Source organism: Mesocricetus auratus, unplaced genomic scaffold (assembly GCF_017639785.1).
Source record: "Mesocricetus auratus isolate SY011 unplaced genomic scaffold, BCM_Maur_2.0 Super-Scaffold_100020, whole genome shotgun sequence".
Taxonomy (NCBI): domain Eukaryota; kingdom Metazoa; phylum Chordata; class Mammalia; order Rodentia; family Cricetidae; genus Mesocricetus; species Mesocricetus auratus.
The window spans coordinates 12,522,683-12,533,873 of NW_024429201.1; the positions used below are offsets into that span (position 1 = coordinate 12,522,683).

An 11,191-nucleotide genomic window follows, 5' to 3' on the forward strand; every position below is an offset into this window, starting at 1 on the left:
CAGCCTCTTGACTGCTCTCCTCATCAAACAAAGGAATCTTGGGAATTTTATTTAGAGAATCTATACAATACATATGAAAATGTATGCAAGAGTGGGCATATCTCTGAATATGTTCAGTTTAAAGTCACAGATCACATGTTTTAAAAGGGAGAGGGGGCTGGAGAAGTGGCTCAGCACTTAAGAGTCCTGGCTGGTTTTCAAGATGATCCAGGTTCTATTCCCAGTACCCACATGGTGGCTTACAACCACCTCTAACTCCAGCATTAGGGGATCTAATGCTGTCCCCTGGCCTCTGCAGGTACCAGTTATGCACAATGGTACACAGATATCCATATGGTAAAACATCCACCGACATTAAAAAAAAAAAAGAAAGAAGAGAGAGGGAGGAGAGAGAGAGAGAGAGGGAGAACCATGTGGGTTCTAAGAATAGACATGAGTGCTTGTCTTGGCAGCTTATATACTAAAGATGGAACAATGCAGAAAAATTAGCATATCCCCTGTGGAAGGATGATATGCACGTCCGTGAAGCATTTTATGATTTTTTTAAAAAGAAAAAAATGATGGAAAACTGAGCATGCTTGGCTCAAGTCAAAAGGGGAAGCTGTTGGGTAAAAGATTTCTGGGTGTGGCAAGTTCAGTAATACAATGAGTCAGGTTTGCTTTGGTCGCCTAAAATAATCAACCCATGTTAGGTAGTTAGCTATCAGCAGGAGGAGAGGACATTGTGCTGGAACCTTCCGTCATAATCAGCTGCTCATCAAACCAAGAACAGAGCAACAGGTCCCTAATTATTGCTGAGAGCAAGACCCTGAGCAATGGTGATGTGGGAAGAGACGAGATATCACTAATTGATAGCTGTCAAACCTAATTCCAGGGGCCTCAACCTTATGAGATTAATGTATAGGAAGAAGATTTCTGAAAAAAATGAAAACATAGCATTTTCCTTCCTGTAATAGTCAATCCAAATGGGCCTATCAGTCACCTGGACAGGAAGGCGTTTCTCTGGAAAACTGTCTATCCTGGAAGCTTAAGAAATAGTATATAACACCAGGCCTAAAATGTCAACCAGGCTGAGGGTCCCTTTGGCTATTGTCCACTCTCTTTCTGAGAGACCTGGAGTCACTCTGTAATAGTCTACCCGTTTTCTCCCCTAATCTCTGTGTCTCATTGGAACTCCTTCCATGGCGACTGCAGGAACCTGGGAACTGAGGACAGGCAGAGAGACTTCAAATGCTGAGTTACTTGGCTGTCCCTTCTAAACTTCTCCAAAGAGTTTTAGCTGAAATGTAAAAGAACAACCCTAAGAGTGTATCAGCCGACTCTTTAAAGAGTGGCTGCACCATGGAGGAGATGGCTCCTAAAGGCCCCTGCCTCACATATCTGGTAATGGTTATACTGGAAAATAGGAACTGAGATATGTTGACATGTAGCATGAGGATTCGTGTTACCGTGCCTGAATGGATTGATTGGGCTGTATTTATTTACGGCAGCTTGTGCCAGAGGCTTTGTATTCCTCCCCGTGTTCTAATTTGTTTCCCCTCTTGACTGTGGGCTCCCTTAAATCACCTCCCCTGAGAGAGCCTGTACCGGGCAGCCCTTTCCACTCTGGAACTCTGGTGGTGTGGTGTGAGGCCTGGGGAGTGCAGGTTTCTATGTCCTATGATTAAATCTCGAGATTATTAGCCGGTCAGTCGCTTACTTTGAATAAGAGAACTTCCACCACCCAATACAGGGTCTTGCTGTATAGATAGCCCAGATTTGTCTCAAACTAGCAATCCTGTGCCTTAGCCTGCCAGTTGCTGGAATTACAGGATGAATGAGCGCACCCTGCTAGGTTTTTCTTGATGGAGGTAACCTAGTTACTGTGCTAGAAACAAGGCAATCCACAGGGTTCATTTTCTCACTCTCCAGTAGCACTGAGGGGGACCAGCCCTGCCCTTACCCCGCCCTTGCCTTCAGTTTGGCACAGATTATTTGTAGCATTTGTGTATTAATATGTTGAAGATCCATGGAGATGGTAATAGGAGTTGGGACTGTTGAGAGGTGATTAGGTCATAGCAGTAGGAGTCTTACAAATGAAATTAGAGGTTGGGCGTTGGTGGTGGACACCTTTAATCCCAGCACTCCGGAGGCAGAGGCAGGTGGATCTCTGTGAATTCGAGGCCAGCCTGGTCTACAGAACGAGTTCCAGGACAGCCTCCAAAACAATACAAAGAAACCCTGTCTCAAAAAACAAACAAAAAAACCAAAAACAAATGAAATTAGAGCCTCTATGAGAGAGAACCGGAAGGGAGCAGGCCAAAGCACCTTGACCTGAGTACTGCCATTTTGATTTCAGACTCCATTTTACCTACAGGGTGAAACAAAGTTCAGGTTCCTAAGCCCTCGGGGAGCTGAGAAATTTCCAGTGACTGACCAACCTCTCGACTAAACCATAGAAACAGTCATTATGCATCTTTAGTTCTCTAGAAATATTATGACTGTTCTTAACAACAGAAGGAACAAATGAATCTGATTGGCTGGACCAAAAGACTTGCACTGTTTGTCGGTTGACAATGATGGAGCACACAAGCAAAGTCCCTAACCTTTGATTCCTGAATGGTGAAAATTGTAAGTGTAACTTGGCAACAAATGTTTGTGAGTTTTGTGCTTTTGTCCCTGCTTGGGGCTATAGACTTGTGGGTTGAGATTCACTGGACTAGGCTCAATATAAGTTAATATAAGTTTATTCAGGGAGACGGCACTTACACAGGAAACAGTTGACTGCCGCAAGTTCCCTCTCCAAGGATCCACACAGGCTGCTGTCTGCGACCCGACCAGAAGCCAGAGAGAGAGCCACTTGTGCCCCCACCCCAGACCTAAAACAACTCTCAGTCATGCCCACACCCGTGACCACACCCAAAGGGGTGTGGTCAGTGCTTTAGGTGCCGGCAGGGTGGATATCGCACTACAATTCCCCTTTTAGTCTAAAGAAAAAGACTTAGGCTCGATACAAAACTATATACAAAGATAGCAAATATCAAGTGTGCTCTAGGAGAGGGAAATGTAAGAAAAAACACGCTTAAAACCTATAGCCAGCTAAGCAACATAGAACAAATGGCAAAAACTACTCTCCTTCTTTGTGGTGCGTGACGGGCTGGTGTAACAATACTGTGTCCCTTCTACCTACATGATTACTAGTAGATTCGATCTATGAGAAAGGCGGCCTTCCCCAGACACAGAATATGCTGATAGCTGAATGTTGGGTTTGCTGGCCTCCCGAACTGTGAGAGTCTGTTATAAACCACCTAGATTATAGAGGCCACCTAGAGTTGACAGGAATAAGACATGTGGTGAGTCTAATTGCCTACAACTCATGTAATTTAATGTCCTCCTGTTGTTTCAGCTTTCTCATTGGCAAGATGAGGGCAGTAGCTTCCTTTACAGGTGGTCCTAAGTATTAAAACCTCATTTGTTCAACTTTCACTAAACCAGTGTTCCTGAGTGTGTGTGTATGACAGGCCCTAAGCTGAGTGCTAGGATATCTGTATGCGTGGTGTGGGCCCAGCATAATCAGTTCCTGATTTACTGGTGAAGGTGTGTCTGGACACTAGGAAACCCAGTACTGTAGGTTGGAAATACTGGTTTTACAGTAAGATCTGGTTCTGTGTGTGCTCAGGAAGCGTGGTGTGGATTTTGTTCTGATTTAGGGGCTAAAGCTCCAGGTAGGCACAATCTCATGGGAGCAGGGGTCTGAGTTGTGGGGACACAGCACCCAGTGGTCATCAGGCCTCTGGGAGCAGAGTCTGAGCTGTGTGGATACAGCACCCAGTGTTTATCAGGGCTTAGGGAGAGGGTCTGAGCTGTGTGGACACAGCACCCAGTGTTTATCAGGGCTCAGGGAGAGGGTCTGGGCTGTGTGGACACAGCACCCAGTGGCCATCAGGCTTCCTTCCAGCAAGGAAGTTCAGTGTTTGAGGCTCACTTATTTCACTTCTGGGTAGATCCTGGAAAATGTAATTATTCTCCAATTCCTGTAACCCTGCTGTCTACCCATGTTTTAGTCATGTCGCACGATGGCCGGGAATTCCGTGCCCATTGGGTATCACCACCAGCTGCTGAAGTTGCCCAGAAGGACTGGATTTCACCGTGTCGGAGGAGAATGCTGACTGACTCACAATGGGCCAGATGTACCACAGGACCAGGAGCTCAGCTGAAAAGGATGACGGGGTCTGACTGCTTCTGCCTCACAAGACTCTTCCTCTCCACTCCTGATTTGTCCTCCAGAACAACATTCAGCTCAGCATCTTTTGTGGAGTTGTGCACCTTGAGGAGCATGGACTCTGGGGACAAACAGTTATGAATTTGATTCCAGGCCCCAAATCCTATTATCTGTTTTTGTGGTCAGCTAGCATAAGCCTCCCCCCCACCCCGTGTCAATGCATTAATTCTCAGAAACTGAATATCAGCTGTGTGACAAAAGAGACTGCATGTCTGATGATGGATCATACTCTGAGATGGAGGGGCCCTGTGCTATTCAGAGGCCCCTTAAAAGCAAAGACTTGTCCCCAGGGTGGTGAGACATGGTGAAGGACCAAGTATCGGAGTGATGTGTTGCAGGCTTTGAATACAGAGGGGAAGGAGCCACCTGCCAAGGAGCACTGGGGTCCTAGAGAATTGAGAACCCCAGAAGGAACACAGCTGACTGCCCACACTTCATTTTAGAACTTCTGAGCTCTAAATGATTAATTTAAAAATAAATTTATGGGGCACCTCGTTACATTGCTCAGTGGTTAAGAGCACTTCCTGCTCTCTCAGAGACCCTGGGTACAGTTTCCAACACTTGTGCTCTTTTCTGACCTCCGTAAGCACCAGGAACTCACATGGTATACATATGTATATATGTCCAGGTAAAACAAAAAGTAAATGAATCTGAAAAGTAAAAAAAAGAGAAATTTGTGATTATTTGTCAAATTAACAACAGAAAATGAGTGTACCCATTTTTTCCAGCTATGTGATAATATTGACCTATGGAGTATTTGTGTGGCTAACTGAGACATGAAGTCCAGTGTTAGCTGTTTCACAACTATCAAGAGCTATGCCATCCTGAGGTATTGGACTGGTCTCCCTCAGTTCCTAGCCTCCAGTTTTGATCCAGGTGAGTTTCTGAGCTGCTTTCATGACATGTGCTACTCAGTGCCATGTGTACATGTCAGCCTCGCCAGGGAGCTTGTTAAATTGCTGAACCTCAGGTCTTAAATCAGTTCTCATCTTAAACCCACTGATTTAGAACCCACTTTTTAACAAGATCCCCAGGTGATTTGTATGTACTTTAAAGTCTGAGAGTCACTGGGCAAGGTGTTCTCCAACATCAGAGAGCTGACCGAAGAGATGTCTGGCCTTTCACATTTAGATTATTTTGTTTCCAGTTATTTCTAGTGCTCAGAGGATTGGTACCACTGGACTCAACATATAGAGATGCTCTTTAAGATAGGAGATTCAAATCAGAATTGTAAAATGTTCAATTAACATGTTTTCCTCTAAAGAGAACCGCCATCCTATTATAAACAGCAACAAGTACTGTGTTTTCAAGGAACAGCATAGAAATGCCCTCACTGGCTCTTCATTGTCAGTTTCCTATTCCAGCTTCTTTGTGTACACCTGCTTAGCCTCTTCCTTCATGGGCTCCATTGCCTTGCTTCCTTCATGGGCTCTGAGCCATCCCTAGATTCCTCCATGACAGTGGAACTTGGCATCTCAAGCTTCCTGCTGTTTTCTCTTTAACAGGAGAGCCCCAAACACTCCGTGCACTTCTCAGAAGACAGATGAGGGGTCTTTGGAAAGCTCTGAGCTCCAGGAGTAGAATGCCCTTTCCCGTCATAGGCAGAGTACTGAGAACTCTCAGCAGTTCTACTCAGGGTAGCCAGCTGTTCTAGCAAGTGGCCATGGTCCCCAGCACGATTATGCTCCAAGCATCAAAACTTGAGCAGCTTCTTGCTCCTTGGGTGCCCAGAGCAGGAGACACAGAGGTGCAAGATTCAGCAAGTTGACAGATAGTGCCCAGAGTCAGACTCCAGCCCAGGAGCTGAGTATAACCCAATGGATAAGGTTGGAGATAGGAGCTGACATGTTGAGTGCCCACAGGACCAAAGACAGGTATGACACCTCCTTAATGAAGCAGCAAGGATGTGATGGTGATTGGAGTGCTGTGATTACCCTCTAGGTGCTGAGCCTAAGACTTCCATCCAGAAAAACATATTAGCAGAGACCAAGAGGAAGCCAAGCTGGGCAGTGGTGGCTCACACCTTTAATCCCAGCAGTCAGGAGGCAGAGGCAGGCAGATCTCTGAGTTCAAAACCAGCTTTGTCTACAGAACGAGTTCCAGTTCCAGGACAGCCAGAGCTACACAGAGAAGCCCTATCTCAAAAAGCCAAACAAAACAAAGAGAGGAGGCCCATAGAAAACTCACTATCATGGTCGTTCAAGGAATGGCCACCCTGCACACCCACTGCAAAACTGGTGTGCAAGAGAACAGGTCTCCAGGTGGATTCTCTCCTCCTATTTGCAGTTCTTAGGTACTGAAGATGGGACACCCTGAGCTAAGGAGAGCATCTGCATTATCTTGGCTGTGTCCTTGCCTCCCAGGTCGGCATGTTCTGCTATGCTTGTGCCCGCTAGTCGAGGGCAGCCACAGCACAGTACTCTGTGCTTGCTCAGTGGTAGAGCAAGGGAGGCACATGCTGATGGGCTTCCATCTGCTGTGGGCAGCTTTCCTGAGTTGGGGGCATTGGCTCACAGTGGTCCAGGCACCTATGACCTCACTGCTTACATGCAACAGAATGACCTTGTGTAACTTTTGGTGGAGATGTTCTGTCACTGGACTCACACACCTGGTAATGTCACTGTTCAGACTCATGTCCTTTTTAAAAACCAGGTCCCCGGGTTAGCCATATGTATATTAAAGTCTTGGGGGCACAAACTGGGCAGGCCATTCTCCAACATCAGAGGACTGTGCCTTTCCTATCTGTGATTATGCTTCCTGATATTTTGTTGTTTATTCTTTTTTTTAACATTTTTAAAAAATTTTAAATAGCTTGTTTTACATGTCAATCCCAGTTCCCTCTCAGGACAGGCTTCCTGATATTTCTAATGTTCGGAAGATTGATACCTCTGGAATAACATTTAGTAATATAAGATTTTCAGTGAATTCATTTTCCTCTAAAGAGAACCACTGTGCTACTTTCAAGTGATCAGAGATCTAGAAATCTCTCCAGGAGGTGGCATGAGCATGTTTCTCTGAGCCTCCCAGGCTCTGTTCACACTGGGGCATCATTGATGTTTGGAGGTCTGGCAGGCAGAAACCTCTGTGCCATTCTGGGGGGCAGGCTCTACTTGAGCAAATATGATACCCTGAAGCTGCAGTGAGAATCTACAATTTCCTGTTTGTTATAAGACACAAAAACATATACTGTATCCTACGCTTATGTAGTATTTACTCCTTTGTTAGGGTCCACAGAGCCACTTAACATGGCTAATGGGTAGCACCCTTTGTGAATAATAAAGGAATCACCTGCTTAGGTCACAGACGCTCTGATGGCAAACTGGAACCCTGACTGAATTTTATTCTCAGTGACTAGCTATATGTTGTGCAAAACTGGTCCATTCCAGGCAATTTGGGCCTTTGACCATTGGCCTGGTCCTTCCTTCTTTCCTTTGTCCTTTCCCTTATCCCCCTCTTCCTCTCTTCTATTTCTTTCTCTTTTTTTTCTTTTTTCTTTTTTTGGTTTTTACGACACAGGGTTTCTCTGTATTGTTTTGGAGGCTGTCGTTCCAGCCTGGCCTCGAACTCACAGAGATCCGCCTGCCTCTGCCTCCCAAGTGCTGGGATTAAAGGCATGCGCCACCACTGCCCGGCCCTCTCTTCTATTTCTTAGAGTTCAAACCCATCCTTGAGTAACACTATCAAATCACAGCACATTTAACCATCTTCATTAATTTTCCACATTTCCAACATGTCAAACTCGAACATCAGATTCTCCCTGAGATGAGGGCTATCCAAGCCAAAATCCCAAAGAGAGAGAGGGAATCTTGATATAGCCCAATGGGACTGTCAGCTCAACATGGCCTGATGACATTAGACATCCATTAGAGGAGAAATGAGCTGTGGGTCTGCATTTACCCTGGAGCATCCCCAGGGAAAGTGCACTGGTGGAGCATGGGGTGCTGAAGTGGGGGCTCCTTGCTGTAGAGGCGATGTATATAGAGAAGCAATGCTAACGTATCACCATGGGGTTTTTACTGAAAAGCTGTGTCTCAGCCAACTCTTCAGTCTGGAGGTCACATCAAGGGTGGCTCTGTTCCCCAAGAAACACCCAGGGTCTTTTCTCCTCTATCCTAGATTCTTAATTCCAACTTAGTGATGACGATGATCACGATGATGGTGAGGAGAAGGAGAAGACATTTTTATAGTGCTATTCTTAGATTTTTCTCCCCTATGAAATCAGTAACATCATTCTCTTCATTTGCTAAACGTGGAAACAAGCTTAGAGAGAGCAAGCTTTCTGCCTCAGGTCGCTGGTGTTGCTAGGGTTCAGGCCTGGCTGCCACTGTCTGCAGTGTTCCCTACTGGCACCGCACTGTTTCTCTTCTCTGTCCCTTGGCTTCTACCCTGCAGGCTCACCCATGTCCCCTGCTGTCCGTGTAGCCTTTTCACATTCTGCCCTGCTCCACCCTGCTCCATCCCAGAGTGCCCTGTGCCTACTCCCGTGTAAGGCCCCTCTCTTTAGAGACATGCATGGTTGTGGGTTGTCTACAAGCAAATAAGGCCTGCCCTAAGAGGTAAACTCCACCCACTGAGGACCATTTGTGTTGTGCGTAAGCCTACAGTGTGCAGCGGTGCGTTTTCACAGCAGCTACAGGGAGGCTACAAATGTCTGCAGCTGCATGAGCTATCTTCTCTCCTCTCACTGAGATTCTAGGTGCTCAGATCCGTCCAGGGAAATGCTTCAAAGGCCTCAATGCAATCTACTTTCCTGGGGATGTAGCTCAGTTTAAGGGTGCTTCTCTAGCCTCTGTACAGCCCCTGGCGTGGCCCCCAGCACTGTCGAGGGAGTTGGGGGCTATAAGGAAACAAAATTGTGTTTCCTTCAAACAGATAATAAAATAAAACAACAAAACCTGCTTGGGTAACCCCAAAGCCTCTTTATGGTAGCCAGGCCTGGTGTTCTTTACAAGTTAATGCAGACCAGTGAGAGATCACATAAAAAAATCCCTAGTCTCTAAATTTCAAGGCCAGCCTGGTTTATAGAGTGAGTTCTGGGATAGCCAGGACTACAACGAAAAACCCTGTCTCAAACAAACAAACAAACAAACAAGCAAACAAGCTAGCTCCCTGGTGAGCAGAAGCCATTTTTGTCAAGGCACTCTGCAGGGAATCATGAAGTTGGCCTGCTCTAGCTGCCTTGAGAAGTGTGCGTCAATGTCACAGATTCCTGAGGTTTGAGGCCACAGCTCCCGGGATACTGTGTACCTTTCAGTTCCTGGGAAACCGAGACATTCACTCAGGCAGCCGAGCGTTCAGGGCATCTGTGTTTCTCTATGTTCCCTGGCACTGGCAAAGCATATAGAAGTTTGGCAGAACAGTTAGTTAGTCTTCGACATTAATCTTATGCACGTTTTCTAGCTGGCAACTGCCATTACGTTGTAGCAGCTGCCACTGTGCTCTGTTTTGGTAAGTGTGTAAGGGTGTAAGAAGTCTGATTGCTTGGAATAAACTTGTCTCAGCCTCAGTCTTGCTGAGACCCCTCTAACCTGGCGTGGTTTGAATTCTCACTGACCATATCAGGAGCCCCTGGTTTGGTGAGTTAAGTGCTGGCACTCACAGCACATAGATGCTCTTTTTTTTTTTTTTTTTTTTTTTTTTTGGTTTTTTTACGAGACAGGGTTTCTCTGTTTTGGAGGCTGTCGGTCTAGCCTGGCCTCGAACTCACAGAGATCCGCCTGCCTCTGCCTCCTGAGTGCTGGGATTAAAGGCGTGCGCCACCAATGCCCGGCCACACAGATTCTCTTAGGGAAGACTCTCGGGACTGAAGAGTGTTGTCCTTTAGATCAGAAAATCTAAAACAGGGACCTGAAAAAGGAAAAAGCCACATTTCTGAGAAGAAACTCTGCTAACATCCCGGGACCCAGGTTAGACATTCTCTACTGAGACTGCCGGGCCTCTGCCTGTTAAGAAGGCTGTTGCTGTCGCTCCATTCAGGTTTTCCAGGGCCCACCACAGTGACTACAGCCAAAGCTGGACAGCGCCTTGGCTGACAGAATGCTGTGGTGGAGAGCAGCAGCCTGACCTCTGAGGATGAACTCTGTCCAGCCAGCACCTACTGGCCAATGCTTGTGCCGTGCCAGGACTGACTCAGGGGCCTTCCATGTACTAACTTGTTTGCTTTTCACAAGATCTCCCCAGTCATTGAGAAGAGATTTAATTATGAGAGGTTAAGCAATTTGCTCAAAATCAGAGGTCACTTAGCAAGCAAGGGGTTTAGGCAGCCACGAGTCAAGTTTGTAGCTCTGGGGTTCATGCTTTTTTGCCTCCAATCCCCCCCCCCCCCACTGCTTGGAGGGAGCAGATGTTCCAGGACAAAATGTTACCAAAGCAAGGCAGTGGGAAACCTAAGTGAGTGGCTGAACTGAGCACCTGTTTGCCTTGTGCTGTGTGGAACTTTGTGCTTTGGGGTCACATTGTGTGGGGACAGGGAACCCAGTGAGCCTTCTTCTTGTGACAGACCACAACCAACACAGGTTCTTCCCTTCCATTCTTCAGGACCACGCTGCTCCCATGGCTAAGATCAGAGACCCTCGAATCATGAGAGATAAGCTATGTGTGCTCCTGCATCAGGTACATGAGACCACAGGGAAGACCACAGGCTCTGTCCAAGGCTTAGTACAGTCTGTCTGTCCTGCTGGCCCCCTCCCTCCTCGCTGTGGCTTCTGCTAGCAGGGGGCAAGGTACAGAAGTGGAGGCTTCCTGGCGGGAGCAGAGGTCAAGTGCTTAGCCACCCGACCTGTTCTCAGCCCAGTCGCTGCCTCCTCAAGGTCAGGGTCTGAAGAGAGGTCTCCTGCAAGGGTCTGCCACTTCTGGGATCAAGGTTGCATGGCCTCTCATGAAGTGGAACATGGTCAAGAGGAGAGCCAGTTGCCCGCATAACTGGACCCT

General features: G+C 46.8%; 1 non-coding gene across 1 annotated transcript; it reads left to right on the forward strand.

Moving 5' to 3' along the window:
• The first annotated feature begins 436 nt into the window (after nucleotides 1-436).
• LOC121133224 lies at nucleotides 437-542 on the forward strand. The gene has a single exon (XR_005870017.1). It is a non-coding gene; the product is annotated as a U6 spliceosomal RNA (small nuclear RNA).
• Nucleotides 543-11,191: the final 10,649 nt, after the last annotated feature.